The following is a 22,427-nucleotide window of genomic DNA, read 5'->3' as shown; positions in this document are numbered from 1 at the left end:
TTCTCTCTCTACACAAACAATGTAAAACTTGTGTCAATCCATGTTTAGCATGGCATAGCAGTGTTGTCTGTGTGTGTGTTCTGGTATCCCCATTACTCACTTCCTCCGCTCATATAGTTCAGGAAGGGACAGAACAAATCTCACCCTTGGATAAAACACCTGGTATAGCTCAGCGACTGTATGAATATTCAGAATGAATGAATGCAAAAAATGGAAGTATCCATGAGGAGCTGTGCACTTCAAAATTAGTTGCTAAATACAATATTTCTGTGAATCATATATATAGATGGACAACGCATCTCCACTTCCTCCCACTGTACAAAAGTGAAGCCAAAATATCCGGATACGGGAGCTGCCATCATGAGATTTTGATGTCATTTGGAGCCAAAACATCTGGATCGCCCCCTGATGGCTGGCTGCAGTATAGGTCATAAAGCCCACCTCCTCATTGTTAGCGGATGGGACATAGGCCAAACTAAAAAGTCAAAGTACACGTCAAATACATTTTTCCCAAAGATGGTTTCTGTCTGTGTAATAGAACATGTGTCAATTTTATCATAAATGTAGTTATAGAGATATTATGGTTAGTTGTTGTCTTTCTAGCCAAACAGCTGCCGTGGTGCTAACGTAACAGCTAGGTGGCTCACGCTAGCAAACTCTACGGCTCCAGCCCCCCTGATCACTACTGCGCGACTCTGGCTCCAAATGATGTCATTTGACGAATGATGTCTGATATTACACAGACTCGTGACGGTTAAAGAAAGTTAAAGTTACATCTCCCCTCTCGTATAATTCCCGAGCCTCTGGCTGCGCGACTACTACATCTGTCAATCACAGCTGTCAATCACAGCTGTCAGTCATGACGTCTCACCCCCTTTTTCAAAGCTTCAAATAACTAACAAAAACACTTGAACATACATCAGTGTGATAAGAACTACCTAAAATGACAGAAACCATCTTTGGGAGAAATGTATTTGACGTGTACTTTGACTTTTTAGTTTGGTCCATGTCCCATCCGCTAACAATGAGGAGGCAGGCTTTATGATCTATACCGCAGCCAGCCACCAGGGGGCGATCCAGATGTATTTTCTTCACTTTTGGGGAGCTGTCATGTCGTCCATCTTTATATACAGTCTATTATCAATACAAAGACACAGGCACTGACAAAAGTTCAAGATGTAATCTCCTTTAAAAATGGTAATTATGTCACTAAAGGCAATGGTCATGAAGGGGATCGGATATGGCTAAACACATGCTGCTGCTGCTGCTGCTGCTGCTGTCATGCCCTTTAAAAGCATCACTGCCATGCTGTTTTCAAAGTTTTGTAATTTTCTTTTTTTTTTGTCTAAAGGTTGCTAATATACTCCTCAACCCTGACATGAATATGCATATCCCAAATATTCCACCAAGGCATTGTGTTTAAAGACGGTGATCTAGACAGAAATCACATGATGTTACGACTATCTACTGGGCTACAGTAAATATCTTTCTTTTACTTTGACAGTTGCCTTTAACCAAGTGTTTAATAAGGCTGCATCAAAATAGTCAGATTTGACTGATTATATTAATCACAGTAATTCCTTTGCCACCAATATTTTCATTGCATACTCTAATAAGAGACTAATAATCTCTCTTTACATGATTTTAAGAAATATTGTGAGGGAGGAGTCTGCACAAACAGTACACTTGTTGTCACCACGTCAATCTGGGGCTTTTTTTGTAATAGGGGGTGTGTATTTGGTGAGCAGTGAACATGTATTTTCTATACTCTGACCTGTTGATGTGCAGAAAAACAAAGACATCCATGAACTAATTTGTTCCAGGACCGGGTGCTAGATTAAATAAAACCATTAGAGGCTAGATCTGTATGTTATTGCACATGGCTATTAAAATGTACAGCACATGATCCAAATTAGAGGTTGTACATACTGCTGCTTGACTACAGCGATCTAATAAATCTAGCAGTTGAAAATGACAGTGCTGGTAGGAATAACCTGTTAATATACTCAGGTGATATTAAACTGTTATTGGTTTCATCTGTGCCTATGTGTGCTTCAAGAGCGAAATTACAAAATTCCCTATTTTCATTTTAATCAAGCAGCGAACTGCAACTTAGCATCAATGCAAATAAAAGTGGTAATAACCTGAAATTATTGCCCTATGTTATTATAAAATATAAAATAACAGGAATACAGCTATGGTTAGAGTTAATCATTTAAACATAATACGTATCCACATAACAGTCTCAGCACCACAGCAACAACTGTAACTAAACACACCTGTAACCTGTAACTAAAATGCCTCAAATATGTGAAATATGAACATGGGTGTTTTACTTATGCCTCCTATTTTACCCTCTAATTGTTCTAATTAGAGCATCTCTACTTCTCTGCTGCATTTTAAGTCCTGCCAGCAAGGAAAGTACCTGGCACAAACACACACACACACACACGCACACACACACACACACACACAGATTCGGATTCTAGCCACGTAATCACATACTGTAGCCAACTAACTGTAATATGATGAAATTAATATGTGCCTGGACGCTGTGTGTGAGTATGCGTGTGTTTTATCCTGAAGGTGCTCTCACTGGAATGCTCTGATCTGGGTCAAATGTTGAGTTGGCATTTCTGGGGGATGCTGCGTGCGTGTGGTGTTTGGTATGTGTGTGTGTGTGTGTGTGAAGGATACCATTAGACGAACAAATCTGGCCTTTGTGGTAATGATAGGGGTGGCAGGCTGCCAGGCAGACAGATAATACCACAGTAGTTGGTGACTGAGTGATTTCAACTAGAGGCTGTTTCACCTCAGCAACGGTCCTCAGCTTGCAGGTCGGGGCTACGCTAGCGGTCACACACAGATCTCAGGAATGTGAAAATGTGTGCTCTTCTGTGAAGTCCTCATCTCATGTATTTTATGTCTTTGGTGGGCATCACTTACTGTACTGTCACTAAAGTGTCACTTTCTACATGCTAACTGTATGCATTTTGAAATTCTTTTTACCTCTAAAGGTCACCGACACTTGGATATTGGCCCTCCAGCCACACAAGGAAAGTGAGACATTAGTACAGAGACAAGCTAAAGCTGCACTCTGGGGTCACAAACTCAAATTTTCAAGAATATATATATATTTTTTTATTAATGGAAAATGATCTAAAAAGAAGAAAAACTTGCTAGATGAAATGTCAATGCTTATATTAAGTCTGTAATGCTGTGGACCATGACATTTTCCCTTCAAGCACATTATGTTCATATATTTTCCAATCAAAGGACATTATTTCTTATTATAACTTCCTTCGGGTCATTTAATAAAAATATCATACAATTATGGATTGTTTGACTGAAAATATGTCGCATCAGAATGCTCTTGACGTCCGTGCTGCTTCATTGTGGTGCTGTTGTTGCGGAGCCTGGCAGCTTGGTGGAACTAGTTTATATTTTAGGTGGGTCATGATCTGTTTCTTTAATAAATCAACCACTATAGTAAAACATGCCATAGTGTTGATTTCACAGTCTACAGGCTTTTCATCTCTGTTGCGTGTTTATAGGAGCCATTCTTCAAACTGTTTCTTTTAACCATCTGAACTTTTCGTATCTGATTTCTGAGAAAGTCCCACCATTTTTATTGCGTCTTAACACTGTTATAGTCCCACGGAGGAAATGACTAGCAACTAAATTTTATTTGCACAAAACTTAACTTCTGCCGAACACGGCGCTGTAAGTGAAACATTTTTATCATCACCGCGGGTTGAGGTCTGTTTTGTTTTATAAGACACTCCATCCCAGATGGGCTAGCAAACAGCGTGTTTACTATGAAATAGGAGGAGACTGTCTTTTTAGTCCCTGCTTCCTTTAACAACTTCAAAAAGTCTAATTAGGCAAGAGAACCTGTCCACACTGGAATTTGAAGCAAATGTGATGCATTGTTTTGGTTTGCAAGCTGGATATTTTGCCTGTGCAAACACACCACTTTTGATTTGTTCCTAGTATATGTAAACATCTAATATAATGTAAAAACACTAGCCGGGGTCAACAAGTCAAATGCTACATATTGGCTTCAGAAGATTCACTAAAATCATTTCTCCACTTAGTATAAACTGGACTTGTGCACGACTCAGACAGTCACCAAGACAACAGTTAGATTTCTCAGTATAATGCATGGGAAACTGGGCAAACAAAGCAGGCAGTGACGCACACACACAGACCTACACACACATCCATGCATGCATACACACACTTCAAGAGGTGATTAAACCCAGCAGGACTGCAGGCCTCAGCACTCTTCTCCTTATTTACTGACAGCTTTGGAAGTGTCCTCATTTGTGTGTGTGTGTGCGTGTATGTGTGTGCGACAAAGTATTGTCCTCCACCAGACAACCCCCTCCCCACCACAGGACCCCCCAGGCATAAGCATGTCTTTACATGACACTAATGCTATCCGTCTCTGTCTTTCTGACAGAGAGATGGAGACTCAAACACAGAGCCAGAATCAACAACTTGATGGAACAGATAAGTAAAGATAATGCTTGGTCAACTGTGTGTGTGTGTGTGTGTGTGTGTGTGTGTGTGTGTGTGTGTGTGTGTGTGTGTGTGTGTGTGTGTGTGTGTGTGACTGTCTGTGTGTGAGTACCTCTCCTCCTCTCTCGCTCCTGGAGGAGGCGTAGGGAAGTGAGAAGGTGCAGGCGGTGGAGGTGATTGTGGACTCCGAGCTCCAAGAGGTCATACTCTGAGAGGTGGAGCAGGTCCTGGAAAACATAAAAAACAGAAACATAAAGTTAATATGAAGTGATGGTGCTCTAGATAATAGCCTGTGAAGTTATGTGATAAATAGTTTAGATATCAGCACGATCGAACTGAGAATAAACCCCCCATTGTGCAGCTTTCAGACACTTTCTGCTCATTGTTTTAGGTTTCACCTGTGTCGCTGGTTGATCCCACCACTCTACCACACCCCTAGATACTAAACTCTCACCAGCCAATCCCACCATACAAACGCACAGAAGCTGTACCTGTTAACAGTAACATATGGCAAACATTAAAGGGGCTCTATGTAAGAATCAGAAATTGCTTGTTAACAGCGACACCTGTGGCCGTTAAGTCAGGAAAGTCAGCGCCCTGTTGCTCGCGCTAGCTCTACATAGACATGAACGAGCATCGATCAAAAAAGTGAGGCGACACACGTCAGCTAAAACACAATATCACTCTATATTTCAGCTGCTTGGCAGTAATGTTAGCTGACCAGACAAAGGTCTCTCCATGAATCAGTGCTGATCCTTGTGTTGGCTTTTCCTGCTTCAGCCTCCCGACCGCGGTCGGAGGGAACAGGGGAGACACCAGAGTTTTGGTCGGAGACGATAACGTTACTCGCCAATAGATCCCTCTAGTACTTTGTAAAGGATCAGTGTGTAACAATTAGAGGGATCTATTGGCAAATCCGCCCTTTTTTTAAGGTCTCAAGGTTGGCAAGTATGAACATGAAAAAGATTCATAAGGTGCTCTCTCCAGAAACTAATGGGATAACATTCAGCACATGAGTACTAACAACTGACTTTGATTTCCTCATGAGTGACGATTCTGTTGGGCTTGGTAGAAGATAAGAAACACACAGATTGTCTAGACAGGCTGGTGGCTCCTGCAGAGCAAAAAAAAATTGCCGAGACCACTGGTGACCTCCTATCTTCCAAAAGTGTGCCATCTCCTCCTCTCATCCTGCTCCTGTCATTACAGAATTGTCTTAAACACACACACACAAAAAAAACACACCCTGCCTCACTGCAACCCTCACTATGGTATTAACGTAAACGACCCCTGAAATAGCCCTTGAGGGAGAGCCACAACGTCTTTGAACCAGAACTCAACCTTGTACAGTAATGGAACTACACAAAAAACACACACACACACACGCACACACACACACACACGTGTAAATGACACACACTGTGTCATCACAAGACGCTCCCAGCTCAAACCAAGGCCTTGTTGTTTTGGTTTCTCAACAATACGACCATTCTCTTAGTTCATCACAAACACTAGCTCTATTTAGACTACACACACATGCAGTGGGCAAACCTATGAATATAAACACACACACGCACACACGCACACACATGGCAAACTCACACAGAAACAGTGCACAATCAAATTACAGTCACTCTTAGTCACATACACAAAGTTAGAAGTTATACACACATCCACAACCACACGCACATACCTGCATACCAAAGTAGCCAAATGCACACATGCACACAGACACACTCAAAGTCAGGCAAACACATAAAGCAAACAAGTCTGAAAACCACAAACACTGAAGATGTACAGGCAGCATGCACACGCACGCACACACACAAACACACACACGCACACACACGCACACACACGCACACACACAAACACACACAGCCGGTTATTCGATCAACGTGCCTGGACAGCTCTCAGTAATGACATGTTAGTTGGTTAAAGAAGAAGACACTACATTAGTTCTGCTGATGTTAACACAGGTAACACACACACACACACGCACACACACCATGATTCTGACTGCGTGTGTGTGTGTTTGTGTGTGTGTGTGTGTGTGTGTGTGTGTGTGTGTGTGTGTGTGTGTGTGTGTGTGTGTGTGTGTGTGTGTGTGTGTGTGTGTGTATGTGTGCGTGAGACATGGCTGGCATATCACAAGCCCAATCTATCTAACTCCCCCTCCCTCTGTCGTTCTCGTCTCCCTCTGTGTCCAACAGCAAGTTGACATGTTTTCTTTTTTTCTTTCTTCTCCACATCATGCAGAGCTGAACAACAATATGAACTCTCATACCAGTCCTCTGGAGAGTTGATATAGCAGTTGTGAATGTTGGTTTTGCCCTCGAGAATGTTGTTGCAACGATGAAGGCGCATGCTTGTGAGGGAAAAGGCCGGGCAGTGCGGTACAGACAGTGGCGGGCAATACATTTCTGATATTAAAATGAATCAAATAAGCTTGTCAACTTGGATCTGCAGCTTTACAGGCTCTTTTAAGTCATTTTCATACTGATTTAATATGATTTTCTCTGTTCACACTATCATTAACCAAACAGAACAGAGATGCATATGAAATATTTTTAAAAAGAAAAAGACTTTTGGTCACTTGTACCAGCAGTATCAGTGAAGCCTTAATCATTAAGTGGGGCTGCAACAGAATCTTTTGCCCATTAAACAAGATGCTGTACTCCATTTATGCAAACTATGTTGCTGTTTTGGAGATGATTACTAATGGGAAATGTCATAATTGCATTGAGTTACAAGAATTAAATGCAAAATTGGCTAGCCATTTCCAATTTTGCATTAGAAATTTTGTAGCTCATAATTTCATACCACACTGAAGAGTTAGGAGACAGAGACGTGCATGTAGCTGATAGTAATGTTGATGATGTTGGCTGAGTTGGTTTTCCCGCTATGTTGTGTTAACGAGCAGCCTGGATGGCTAGGAGGCAATGAGCTGGATATTGTTGTTATAAAATTTAGAGAAAGGTTAGCAACGCTGAGCCGACCTCAGTATGCATGGAGGATGGTCAAGCAGGAATTAGAGTATGATTCTTAGTCCGTCTGCTCCCTATAACTGCAATACTCTGAACAGAGACGGTTGAGAGTAAGAGAAGCACCAGTAGCTCCAGTAATCAGCTTCATGCATATATTTCAGACAACTTATAGAGACTTTCATTTAAACTAAAGGAGTTCCTTTCAGCGCAAAGTGGAGGTGGGAAAAAAAATCGATTCACCTATGTATCGCGATTTTTTACGATTTTTAAATTGATTTTTTTAATGCCAGAATCAATATATTTGCTTCATTTGAGTCTATGCAGAGGTAGAAGGAAGTTACCGCTTTTATTGTTGTAGTCTGAGTAACGTGACGTCATATCCGTTCCGTATCCATCAACCAAAACAAACCACAGCCAGCCGCTGTGAGCCAAAACAACAAAGTGAAAAACAGCCGAGGGTCCGCTGACATTTATGCTAAATGCATTCAAACGGCTCCGATGGAGCCGACCATGGATGTATTAAGAGAACGGAGCTGACGGGGAGAGCTAGAGACGGACTTGGCAAAGTTAGCGGAAGTGTACACATGAGACTACGTCCAGTTTTCAAAATAAGGTGTTAACAAACGTAACTGTATATACAAAATACAAATACGGAAATAAGGTTAATTGGATTTTAATCTCCAGAAGTATAAAACATTACATGTCCCTTATAAATTAAAAAGAAAATACCACTACATTGTGAGGGAAATGCTTTTATTCTTAGATTTTGGGGTTTTATAAATAATCCCTGACAATGACTGATATATTTGACTTCAGGACATCTCTGACAACATGCATGCTGAAAATCTAACATTTTTACTCTATGAATTTAGATATTTTTTGAAGTAAAAGTCCCTAAAAGTGTATGATTCAACTTTTTCCCCATGGTCTAGTGTTAAAAAAGTTAACAAAAATCGCAATAAATCGTAATATCAATCACAATACATATCGAATCAGCACCCAAGTATCGTGATGGTATCGAATCGGGAGATAGGCGTATTGTCTCAGCCCTAGTGCAAAATGAAATTTACTGATTGATTTTGTAGATTTAAGCTCAGAAAGTCCTTCAACTTTGAGAGAAGATTTCACACAGAAACTTCAATAGAAACTCCATTATGGTTAAACAAGACTAGAACAACACTTTCTTGTCCTTGTCTCTCATTGTTTTCTCTGTAACTCTCTCCTTGCCCCTTTCACCTTCTTCTTCATAAGCTTTCCCCATTATGCCTACACTAATTACACCAATGCATTCTGGGTAAACATTAGCAGGAGGTAATGGAATAATTCATGTCTTATTGGCTAATCGATCTCATCTCCTAGCCAATGGCTGTGTAATGTTCAGACTGAAGTTGGCTAATGGTTGGATGTTAAAACAGCCCCCACATCACTGTCCGTCCAGTCCAATAGGCCTGTGATGAAGTTTTATTAGGCTGTTTTATAAAGCTGCTGTGGGAAACACTCTTAATAACAACCGTTGGCATTCTTATACAACTTGGTTTCATCAAACATTTACTGAAATCCCCCTTTTAAGCGGACATGTTTAAGGGTCAGTTCATCCCAATTACAAAAAAACATAGTTTTTCACTTGCCCCTAATGGAGTCTGGCCACTCAGACGGTGTCAGCTTTACGTGCTGAATCTCAATAGGAGTCATTTCTTTGGTAGAAAATAACTCACACGAGAATTATTCACAGTAAAAGATAGTATTAGTAGATAGATAGTATGTGTTATACCAGAGGGGAAAACAATCTGCGCCACAATATGCAACCAAGGGCTGAAACACTAACAAAATGCCTATACTACTACTACTGCTACTTTTGGAGCCTGAAACAACACAATTAATTTAGGTAACATTACTAATTTGAGGCAACCAATCAATAGTTGACACAAGATAGCCAAATTATTACAAATCTAAAATAAATATACAGTACATAGCCTACAGAGTGAGAGAAAGGAACATTTTATTGGAGTGATGGATTCTGTATAAAATATTTTTGCAAGATTCTCCAGGGTAGATACACCACATGTTGGAGAAAAATCAGCGTTACAATTTATTTACGGCCAAAATAGAGACGGCTATAGAGGGAAGTTGGGGTGCAGTTGAAACTAAAATGATGATGGGACAAGTTAGCTGTTAGTAAACTAGAGTTAGCTATGTGTAGTTAGCTAAGGCACTTGCAAACATAATACTGCATAGCGTTCTGATTCATCCACATTCCACTATAACACAAATTGCATACTGTCAACATGCTTTAGCTTGAATAACAGAAATATAGTTAGCTGAAAACGGACATTTGGACAAAATGCTTCCTGCACACGTAGTATACTGAGTGTCAGGACCCAACACTTTCCCTATTCTTCCTGCTGATGCCACACCGGCCTATATCCACTTCTGTCTTCTTAAAGGCTCAGTTTTTTTTTTTGGTTTGACAGTTTATAATATCTTATTTCTGTGTTTTGACTCAGGCACTCAGTTTAAAATGCAGCACAGAGAACACCAGTCTTTTATAGTGTCTCAAAATTATTGTGGAAATGATTAAAAGCAGGGTTGGTGAAGATTTTAGAAACATGTTTTGTTACATTAGTTGAAATTCTAGTTGAAATCAAATGCTCTGACAAAAAAAAAAAAAAAAATCTGGTATCTGTGGCTGTCGCAGGACTGTGATAAGCTCGTCCAATCCCCAAATGAAATGATTGGACGGGCTACCTGCCTATCTACCTGCCCATGCACTCATTGCGCGTCACCCGAGTCTTCCACGAGCTGCTAGCTTGACAGCTGTGAGTTCAATTCAATTCAATTCAATTCAATTTATTTTGATATAACGTCAAATCATAAGTTATCTCGAGAAGCTTTATATATAGAGCAGGTCAGACTGTACTCTATAGTTTAGAGACCCAACAAGAGATCCCACCAAGAGCATTGCACCAGCATGCTTGCTGGGAGTTCTATATGTCTTTGGCAGTGACTGACAATGAGTACTAACAATAGCCATGTTCACTGTTCACGTTCATTATGATATGTTTATGTTCGTAATGATAACAGTGGGGGAGTGACTTTGGAGGGAGGCCTGAAGGGACAGACTGTCAGTGTTGCCGACATGGCAACTTTCTCTCTAGATTTAGAGACTTTTGGAGCTAGTGCTGCTAACTACTTTAATTGGAAAAAAGTTGGCGACACTGTGCTGGGTTTTTCAGCTGGATCATTTTGTGTGTTGTGTGTTAAGAATCTACACTAAAGACCTTCAAACAGTTTGCAATGGTTTAAGTGTGTGGTTTTTTTATGTCTGGGATTATGTCTGGGAAATATGGATGACATTTGTTGTTTACTTTGATCATCCAGATTTTCTCAGAAAGTTTTGGGATTCGTTCCTGTAACCTTGTCTCAAGAGTTTTCTCAGGAGCCTGCTATTTACTAAATAGTAATAATAAATATGTGGTTATGTAAATGTCTCTTTAGATGTTGTAGGTTTGTTGGTTTCTGAGTGTTCATGTGTTTGTATTACCTCTACACCATCATATTCCAGCTCCAACGCTGGGCAGTATTGCGGCAATCCCAGCTGGCTCAGCCATCGGGAGATAGACTGGTGCTTCATGGCGACACATAGGCATGTACGCAGATGCACACAACAATCTGCCGCTCACTCCCTTTCAGATGTAACCTGAAAAAGAGAAGGAACAGAAGATCAATTTCATTTAGATGACTGGTGGAACAAACAATCCAAACAACTAAACACAATTAGAAATTGATGCCAAAGCTACAAATTGTGAAATTTTCATTATTTAATCTCACATAATGAATGTTGCATGCAGTTACCGCATGTGATCCAATATAAAAAATGAGAGCAACACAAACTAAGATTACTCATATCCTCTCTGCTCAGTGACCTTTCACTAGTAACCGCTCTGGAATCTGACAGTTTACTATTAGTTGGCTTTTGGAAAGTACAACAAGACATGAATGATACATGATGTTCGCTTCCTTTTAGGGGGGTCTGGGAGAAGGAACTGGGAACAGCAAGCACAGACGAGATGTGGGAGGTTTCGCTGAAAATATCCAAGCCATTTCCGTCAGTTAAAGACATAATTTGATACTTTTCAAGGTTGTTCACAAACTGCACTCCTCTCCTACACACTGCAAAAATATCTGTAGAAAGACAAAGGATTGTTGATGCAATTCTAAAATATAGATATTAGTTACTTTATTTTTTCCCATTTTTGCTATGACTATTAACAGGAAGTAGACTTGTGCCTGCTAATTTCACAATATAAAAACAAGCAGCACTTAGAATAGCTGAAGAATAGGGTGATGTTTGTCTTTTTTTGTACACAATTCACAATATTTGGGAAAAAAGGTGTGTATTGAGCATAAAAAATTACAATAATGTTTATTTCTGTCACTTCTATCGTTGGTTTTCTGTGTGTGTGAGTACATACACGTCTGTACAAAGACATACGATGTTTTACAGTAAGGCAGCTCTGTAGCTCTGTAGCCAAGTCTTGTTCTTTAGCAGTCTAATGGGAGATTAGCAGCATCACTACAGACACTTCAATACTGTAAACACCCTCGGGTGGTGATGCCTCAGTCTCAACAGAAGGCTGATACTGAGACTGAGAGTCAAACTCTGTATCTGCTGCCAGTCAAGATAGAGCCACAAAACATTAAACAGAATGTACAGTCAGCATTAATATGGGAACTGGACACTGGGAATAAGAGCTGATATCAACCCTGACACCCCTGCTGATAACTACCACATATCATTTTTACCAAGAAGCACTGGGCTGTAACTATAGCAACCTACGTGAAAAACAGGGTGATACAATAATTAATGATGACAGTGCTTTATGTCAAGATAAATCTAGTATATACAGAATTGGTGGAGAAATTCTGCTGAGTTAAAACTGGCTCCCTTTAGAAAAAGCCTGTTAGTGTTTTAGGTTGGCAGGCAAACTGTATACAGAGATCCTATAGTCTACAGTATATCTGCAGCCTCTGACGAGTGGCCATTAGTGATGACTGGGGGTGACCCGATCAAGTTTTTTGGCCCTGTTCCCGATCCGAGTCCTTTAATATTGGGAATCTGCCGATAGTATGTTTCTCTCTGAACTAAACTAGGCAAAGTGCCTATGTCATTTTTTATCAGGACATCAATCTATATATTGTGATATCATCAATTTTTCTGGAAAATAAATTTAGAAACCATTAATGGATAAAAAAAAACATGAGTATGTCTTGGTTAACTCAGCAAATTAAATACCTGATAAGTCACGGTTCTTCATCACACTGATGCAAAAATCCTATCAAAATCCACTATCTCCATAAATCAGTTCTGCTCATTGATTTTTAACATTGCCCTCGATGGCCTCATACAACCAGAGATATTAAAGGGATAACTGCCACAATGCCACAAAGTTATATTATCTATAGCGCTGACCCATACGTCTTTTTTGTGATCAAATTGTATTGATTTTAAAGACATGCATTGGCAATTAACAAAAAATTATATAATTTAAAACAAAACAATTGAATAATAATAATAATATTAATAATAATAATAATAATACATGAATAAATAAAATAAATAAAATAAATAAAATAAATAAAATAAATAAAATAAATAAAATAAATAAAATAAATAAAATAAATAAATAAAATAAATTAAAAATGTGTAAACAAAAAAATCGCTGACCCATACGTCACAACAAATCTCATTTCAATTCATACACACCAGATACACCCAACTATTCCAAGCCATTTTCATGTAGTAAAACAAAAACAAAAAACTTGCAATTCTGTTTGAAATACAGAAACATTAGTGAAGACCAGCTAATCAACTGATTTAGAAAATGTGCATTATAGATTTTTGATATTCTTCTGAAATGCTGACAGTTTCATAATCCACAATCCTCAAGAGTGGACAAGATGTGACGTATATGTTAATAATCTTGTTCCGGATCAATAGGAAATACATTTCCATTGATGAAAACAATAATGGCTTTCTCTGCTGTATTTGAGTACCTGTGTGTTGTCAGGGAGCATCATTGTTTGTGTGTTGTCATTGTGTCCTTTGTGTATTGTGTTATGAGTGGCAGAGCACACATGTATGTAGGGGGCTGTGCTGTCATTACGTTTTATGCATGCGTGTTTGTATCTGTGTGTGTGTGGTGACATGTCTTGGTAAAGACAGGACAACAAAAACCTTGTCAAGCAAAGAGGCGGTAACTGAGCCCGTGCAGTGAACCCCCACTACCCCACCCAATCACATTAAGTGATGTCACAGAGGCATACATGATGTCACTGACTGCCACCAAAGGTTGTTAGACCCCAGGATCCATCTCTAGACACACACACCATCCTCCTCTTTCAATCATATCAATCTAATCTACGAGCGTGTCATCGTGTAGATTAGAGAAGAGGAGTCGTTCATACAGTAGATGGACTCCTGTCAGTGTCGAGCACCATTTGCAGTTTAACCTAATGGAGAAATGGAGGTCGTTCAGGAGAATGAATGACCTCTGTGTCCCAACAGCGATGAGTTTATACACAGTGCATACTGTATACAGTACCAGGCATCAGAAGGAACACTCTTTCTTCATTCATGTCTGGAGTCTTACATGAAGCCAATGTTGGTATGTTAAACAAATGCTTCACGATGACAGCGGATGCATGATAAAAATGTACTGACAGTCTTTCAAAAAGGTGATAAACAATAAATTACATTAGAAGTTAATGACAGATCAAATTTTGTTTTGTTTCATTAACGCATTTCTAAAAAAAAAGGTACTTTGGAGAGCTTTCTCTCATTGACTAGACTTCCAGTTACATGCATTTGTCAATTTATTATTATCACATAAACTTTAAATTTTGAAATATATTTTTGGGTATATCAACGAGTTGTACAGCACAATTTTGTATCACAATGTTGATATTTACCTTGATATAGTGAATTTTCTGGTTATTAGTTTCTCAATACAATCAAATAAGAAACTAATAACCAAACATAAATTTCAAGTAGCAAAATTAAGCACTTGGCATATCATGGTACTTCATCACATTTGTGCAAAAATCACACAAAAATTCACACAAAAAATATATAAATATATAAATATTGCTGTGAAACAATATCCAATATTGCTACATTACTTTGATATATGTTGTAAAATGCTCTATACGCTCTGTAACTTAACTACTTCAAGTGTTTTTAAATGTACTTCCCAGAAACCCATTATATCCTGAGTCATTGGCATTATTGGCTCTTTCATTATGGTATGCTAGATACACATTATGCTGATGTTGCAAAGATACACACTAACATGCCTCATCTTCATCTCTTAGCGCCCAGTTCATCCATCAACTTAAATCTTCTTTGAAGAAAAACTACCGGTGGTCATTTTGATGGAGTGCTACTGTAACATGCAATGTAGCAAATGCATATTGCACCATACTTACAGTAATACAATTAGTAATCAAAGAAACATAAAGATTATTTGTCTTTGTCCAAATTAGTCAACGCCCTTACATGCCTAGTTGATGCAGACTAACAAAACTAAAGGCTATATTAGACAAATAACAGAAAACTGCTTCAGCTAGATACCCTATATACAATACATCTGTTGTATTGCTTATCTGGTGTTTTTCTGTATGGTCCCTCTTAAATAAACAAAATAATTCAATTAATAAATACTGACTTTTCTTAGTGGAAGTGCTCTCATTTTTACTGAAATGTTTCAAGGTAAGAGTAAATCCAACTGTCTCCTACAGATAGCAGCTCCTGAGCTTCATTCAGGGAAATTACCCCTCGGTATAAAACTTCACAAACCAGTAAATGTGACTGCTCTGTGTGAAGTTTACGAGACATTTACATTATAGTCACCTCTTACTGCTGCCAAATTGCCTAGTTTCACTTTTACTAATTTAAAAGGGATATCACAGAAGGAAAAGGGCTCTAAGTAACAGTGCCCTCCATATGATCACCATAAAAAATGTGCCATTAAGTCTGAACAACTGGGTTAATTAAGAAGCTCGTGCAGCAAGAGGACGCCAATGAAACCTGCGTAGGCCACACCCTGTCTGTCTATGGCTCTGGCCCAGTCTACTGCACACAAATATCAGGACCTTTTACTGCATCTTTCAGCCAGATGATCCATGTAACAACTGAGCAGCCTATTACAGACTATTGAACAGCTGTGTGTCATTTTACAGTGTTGAGGCTTTTCCCTGATACTGTGAGCGGTTTATCTTGTAAAACTTCCAAAGGGGCTCCACATGGCTGTCTGAAAACTCTTGAAAGATCACAGAACCTTTGAATTTGAAGACTTGCTGGAAAGAAAGCAGTTGAAGGGAGTTAGAAAATACAAGCTAGGAAAAAGAAAACTGGTCAGATTACCTTTCCTGGATAAGAAACAAACACTGGTTGTCCTCATAAGATAGGCAACTCCGTAGGGATGCCACCAACTAGCCAAAGCCAAAGGTTTCATCATGTGTAACTCCTGGGGATCTCATTTTTACAGCAATTGGTTTACAATGGAAGGGCATGCTTGTACACATTCCCCAATAGTGCTGACAAGACAAGAAAGAAGAGAAGAGGTCAGCACTGATGAGTAGAAAAGACGTGAGCACTGAGTAAAAGTATTCCCAGTAGAAACAGTGAACAAGTTCACTATTCAGAAAACTGAACTCGTCCCTAGAGGGTTCTTCTTCCTGTCCGATCCAATCCAAGCTTCCGCTCCTCTCGTCTCCCTCTGGGTTTGACCTCAGATTTTTCCCATGACCACATTCCCTGGAGCACCGCCACACTGCCCATTGTACTATAGAATATAAATTGACCTATCCCAGCATCTCACTTACTGTATGATCTAAAACAGGCGTGGCAATTTGACAAACACTCACCAAATAGCAAAGCAACGATGGCAAATATCAAACTCAAAGTCCAGAACAGACGAGACAGCATCAGAGGACAATTTTCCATTCACTCAGTCACTCTCGAATGCCTGTATTGGCTGCCTTCTATAGTCCAAGGGCATCTGTTTTGCCAATCACATTAGACTGACACAATCCAACCAATTGAATTAAGCTTCAAAAATAACATCAGCACCACCAAGGCAATTCCAGCATTCCCGTCATTGAGCCAGGCAGCACGATGCTGTTTCAAATGAAGGACGCCACGCAGAAAAGACGAGACATTTCCCGTTTGTCCTATATGAGTAACAAGGACACAAAACAGTACAAGCAAACTCATCTCAGCTGGAATACAACCAAAGTCAGAGCACTAAACAAAGTTCAGTTCGTGTTTCTCATTCACTACCTGCCATACATACACAATTAAACAAGTGACGCAATTGGCAACGTGTAAATGATTCCACCACAAACAGCACAATGTACCTACTAGGGCTGGCTGGTTTTGAGCTTAATGTCATTATATTCCAACATGTTTTCATATATATCTCATCTTAACTCGTCACATATTGCTACTTTGTCACGCCGCTTGCCTTCACTTTAGGTTTAGGCCACAAAACCACTATAGTTAGGTTTAGGAAAAAACTACATGGTTGGGCTTAAAACTACTATGTATGTAAAGTGAAAGCGAAACTTAATGCATGGGACACAAACACCAGTCTCCTGGATGAAAGCCTTGTATTTGTTTAGTCTAGTTTAGTTTATTAAGATCCCCATTAGCTACAGCCTTGCAGCAGCTATTCTTCCTGGGGTCCACAAACACACTTACAATGTGACGGTGTAAGAACAAACAGGACAAGACAAAAACACACACACATAATAATATAACATAACATTATAAAGAATAAAACAGAACAAGACTGAAACACAGACTCCTGACAATCAGAAACAATTTGAAATAGTCCGTTCACATTCCATTGTCCCGCAGTTATTGCAAATCATATCATACATCCTACAAGAAGGAAGTAGCCTACATGAAAAATAGCCCTTTTCACTGTTCCACTGACAACCCCTCAACATCCACCAGACCAGTCAACATAATCCAACTCACAGTATATTATATACGCACAATATGTTCAAAACTCAGCCAAACTATTGTCTACATTTTCACTGTCTAATTAAATGCTGTTTTACTAAAAAAATGTATTGAATTTTACTGTTTTCTTGTGCAATATGTCTGGGTAGCAAATTCCATTTATTCATAGCTCGGTACATGACTGTTCGTTTGATTGCATTAGTCCTTGCTTTTGGTAATGGGAACTTTCCTTCAGTAGCATTTCTGGTATAATAGTCATGTCTATTTAAACTGAAGGGTAAATTCCTAAACAAAATATGTGGTGTTTTTGTGACAGAGATATTTCTAATAAATACAAGTAATCTATTTTTAACCAGTATCCAAGCTAGACAGTTATGCATTGCAACAACCTTCGTTCTGTATCCATAACGGAGCACTATACATGCTGCTGTTTTGTACCATTTGTAATTTCTTTATCTTCTCCATTGTCTCCATTGGGTTAAACCCATCCAACTCTCCTCCCGCCCTCCCTTAGTGTGTATTTTCACTCTTTAAGCTAAATCACCACACTCTTGGCGTACTTTCTTTGAGCGTTTACTGTTGCCGCAGATGGGTTTACATTATAGTTTATGGAAGGCCCGGTGGGTCTCTTACAGACGCTAAAGGGTGTCTTGTGCGGCGTTAACGCACGCCGACGGCCGTGACAAAGCCTCGGTATTTGACACCCTGGGAATGAGAACGGGCTGTATGTTCATATTTTTCATATATATATATATATTCATTATATGGCTGTTCAAAAACCACATAAAACTATCAAACTAAAATTCAATGACAGGAACTGTCTCGAAAAGTATGGATTGCACCTTTAACAGAACACATCCTTAGCTTTAAAATCACAGTTTACTTGAACTCCTTACAAATGTTGTATAAGATACAACAATATGAACCACCACCATGACACCACCAAAAGTTGATAAATTATTTCATAATATTGAATAATTGCCCAGTCGTTGTGTACTTCTTAAAGGACGCGTAGCCTCTCTTGACAGTTTAAACTCTATCCCTACAAGCTGACATCTAGATCACAAGTCATCATGGTAACACTCATCAAAAACAAAGCATATTATCATACCTAACTCACACGTGAAATCCAACAAAACCCTATCTTTGTTGTTCTGTGCACTGATTATGAGATGCTCCATGATGACCTTCCCTGAACTATTTCTGAGGTGAGAATATAAACATTCGACAGAGGTGGAATATCATTTTCTCCCTGTGGTTGTGTGCTTGCCTTGAGAACATGTCTGAAGCTGTCTGAATGTGTTTACCTGGAGGTTACAGTAACTATTGAAGCAGCTGGAATATGACAGGAGCATATCTCAGCCAGGATCAGGTTAGACACTAAATAACTACTGTTTTGTTTTCCTTTCTTCTAATCCTCCAAACCTGTCTTCCTTCTTTCCTCAAATGTTCTCTTTTTTTCCTAGGATTTTTTCCTCTCTTTTCTTTTTTGGTTTCCAATCTTCTCCTCATCTGCCTACTGCTTCTCCTTTAACCATCTTAATACTCGGTGTGCTGTCACCTCCTAATTCCTCTCGTTGACTCATTTGTTTTTTGTCATTTCTGCGCATTTCTGCATCCTTTCTGTCTCTTTTTGTCCCTCATTCCATCTTCCCTTTGTATGTCTATCCATTTTGCTCCACAATGTCTTTTCAGGGAGTTTAATAAAGAGTTAAAGCCACTGCACAGCTGCCTGCGCTTGGTGCATGTGTGCATGTGTGAGCTGAGACTAAAACCATTGCCAGAGGGGTTTGTGGAATAGACAACTTCATCAAGCTATCTATCTGTCTCTCGCGCACGCGCACGTGCACGCGCACGCACACACACACACAGGTGCATATCAAGCATGGCTGGGCTTGCAGCTAAGTAGCCACACAGCAGCAAACATCTTATTTGCGTGAAATACTAGATGACTTTCACTACAGGCTGAGGGGCTATTATCACACTGCACCACAGTATCAGCAGTTTTTATATGGTGTGGATTTGTGCCTTCAGGGTGTTTGCATTTCTCTGATCTAATGATCTGATCACTAATTCAAATGTATTCTCAGAGGCTAATTTTCACTGCTTTATTGGGTATTTAAATACAAGTGTCTGTATTTCTTTTGCAAGCCCCGAGGGGAATCAGGATTTTGGCAGTGTGATTTATTTAACCCCATAAAATTATACATTTTCCAGTCAAAGTTCATCCCCTGAACATTGTCCTTGAAGGAAAATACTCTCATATTACTTAGTCTGACACTAATTAGTGTATTTAAATCAGTGAATCAATATCATAAAGCTTTATTTTATCCTAAAAACTGGTTTAGTGACTTTTATCCACATCGCTGCCATAGGATCTCCAAAATATTTTCAGGAGCCGTGAGCCAACATGTTTCCGCATCACTGTTTTGTTGGCCTATAAAACATAACATGTTGGATATGCAGAGAAAAATTTGCAACTAGTCATCACTTGTATGGAATCATATCAGTTTAATGGTCTGAAAAAAAATTTAGAAAATCTATACCTGTGGGGTGAAAAACATTACAATAAATTCTTGCAACTTATTTGCACTGCAGTGTCATCTTTCTTGGCAATTGCTTGCAACTTGAACATAATTTGATGCACAGTTCAAATCAGATAAAGATAAAAAAAAAAAGGAGTAGTAAGGAAAACTAAATTAAACCAGTTTGCAAGAGTATTCCTCTTTGCTGTGGGACCCCTTATATACCATGTTGGACCTTCTCCATAGCTCCTTATTTTAATGAAAAGTTTGGTGAAGTTTGGTTATTTCCTCTACTCCTGTTGTAAATACATTAACTTGTTTCAGACAATTTGCAATGTCACTCCAGGCATCAGATTTAATGAAAAAAAATAATAATTTAAGAACCTTTGCTTGAAAAGAACTCACTTTTTTTATGAAATGTAAATTGTATTTGGGATTAAATGGTTGTGGCCTGGTGATAACAGCTGCACTGCAAAAACAGCCCTACTAGAAATAAGCCAAATATTCTTAAATTTCAACAAATTTTCTTGTTTTGAGCAAAAAAATCTGCCAATGGGGTAAGCAAATTTTGCTTGGCTAGAATTCTTAAAACTAGACTATAAATCTAGACACTTTAAGACTGTAATGTGTCTTAAAACTAGTTTGGATATTGCATGTTATGTAAGAAATGTTTACTTAAAATGAGTGTTGTGCTTTCTTGATTAAGCTGACTTTAAGATTTTTTTACTTAATTTAAGAATTTACACCTCAATTAAGATTTTAATATCTTATTAAGAAAAAGTTAGATATATTTTCTAAAAATGAGATTACTTTTCTAATGCAAAACTTGCTTGTCAAGATTATTTTGCTTTTTTTCCTTTCTTAAAAATCCTTTTTTGCAGTGTGAAAGATGGGAGATGGGAGATGGGAGAAAGAGAAGGGAGGTATAATTTGCATGACTCAGCTCTGAGGTAAGGGCATTCCTTCAGGGAGCTGCACAAACTGTAGACCTACAAACAACAGCATCTGGTTTTCTGAAGGAGCTATGGAGAAGGTCCAACATGGTATATAAGGGGTCCCCCAGCAAAGAGGAATACTCTTGCAAACTGGTTTAATTTAGTTTTCCTTACTACTCCTTATAATCTTTATCTGATTTGAACTGTGCATCAAATTATGTTCAAGTTGCAAGTAAACGTGCATCCTGAATGTTTTGTTCCACTGCTGCATTTCTCTCCCCAACAAAAATGTTCATAAATCAAAAGATGTCAATCATTAAATGAAAAAAAAAAAAAAGATGTCTTACCTTGCTAGAGTTGCAGAGCGACAGAGAGACAGACCAATGCAGTGGACCAGCAGCAGCATGCAAGCTGCTGAGGATGAACTGCAGAGTTAAGAGATAGAAAAGAGCCCTCCGGATTAATGCGCTGATAGTAGCCTCGTTTCTGCACGTTGTACTGATTACTGCAAAGTTTCAATCGGCGAATGACATCAACTGGAGATACCGTCGACACCTCAGCTGAGGTCTGCAGAAAGCTTCAACCTTGAAGTACCTGTCAGCACAGAGAGGGAGAGAGAGAGAGAGAGGGAGAGAGAGCGATGCTGCCTTCACGCACAGAGAGAAAACTTCACCCAATAGCCTACTTAGAATAAAAATGACATTCAAAAGTGGTGCTTTGGTAATGTTAAGGTAATTCTAAGCAGCAATATTTTTATTTTCTTTATTATTATAATTTTTTTATCCAAAATTGAATAACATGATATTTGTTCTTGCACTGATGTCTTTCATCTTTCTCTGCTGGCTCATTTTGTAATTGTAGCCCTAAATGAAACTATGAAAATGCAAGAAATTATTTATTTTTTAAATTATGTTTATGTGAGATATAAAGTCTGTATTAGTCTTAAAGTGGCAGTAGGCAAAATATTTTTTGGCATCATTGGGCAAAAATTCCATAACAACCTTTCAGCATATTGTAATTCAAGTGTTATGAGAGATAACTAGACTTCTGCACCTCCTCATGGCTCTGTTTTCAGGCTTTAAAAAATCTACAAGCGTGGTGTGGAAATATTTCAAACAAATTGATGAAAACGATGGATGCAAACTGTGTCCTTTTGATATTTGTCTACAAATGAGGTGCAATAAGAACTGAATATGAACAAAGTCAATTGCAAATTGTCATAGTACATATTCCTGCTTTGCTTTGCCTTATTCTAGGTTAATTTCAGGTTTATTCATGGGATGCTTTAAAGCTGCAGTAGGCAGAATATTATTTGCATCATTGGGCAAAAAGTCCATAATAACCTTTCAGCATATTGTAATTCAAGTGTTCTGAGAGAAAACTAGACTTCTGCACCTCCTCTTGACTCTGTTTTTAGGCTTTAAAATAT

The 22,427-nt window shown here is 38.8% G+C and overlaps 1 long non-coding RNA gene across 1 annotated transcript; it reads right to left on the bottom strand.

Annotated features, from left to right (window-relative positions):
- Positions 1-4,636: 4,636 nt before the first annotated feature.
- LOC141767626 (uncharacterized) lies at positions 4,637-21,658 on the bottom strand. The gene is made up of 3 exons (XR_012593900.1): positions 21,346-21,658; positions 11,053-11,208; positions 4,637-4,751 (listed from the first exon to the last, which is right to left on the bottom strand). It is a non-coding gene; the product is annotated as an uncharacterized LOC141767626 (long non-coding RNA).
- Between the last annotated feature and the right edge of the window lie 769 nt (positions 21,659-22,427).

This window comes from Sebastes fasciatus, chromosome 5 (assembly GCF_043250625.1).
Source record: "Sebastes fasciatus isolate fSebFas1 chromosome 5, fSebFas1.pri, whole genome shotgun sequence".
Classification (NCBI taxonomy): Eukaryota; Metazoa; Chordata; class Actinopteri; order Perciformes; family Sebastidae; genus Sebastes; species Sebastes fasciatus.
This window is presented reverse-complemented; position numbering and strand designations above follow the sequence as displayed.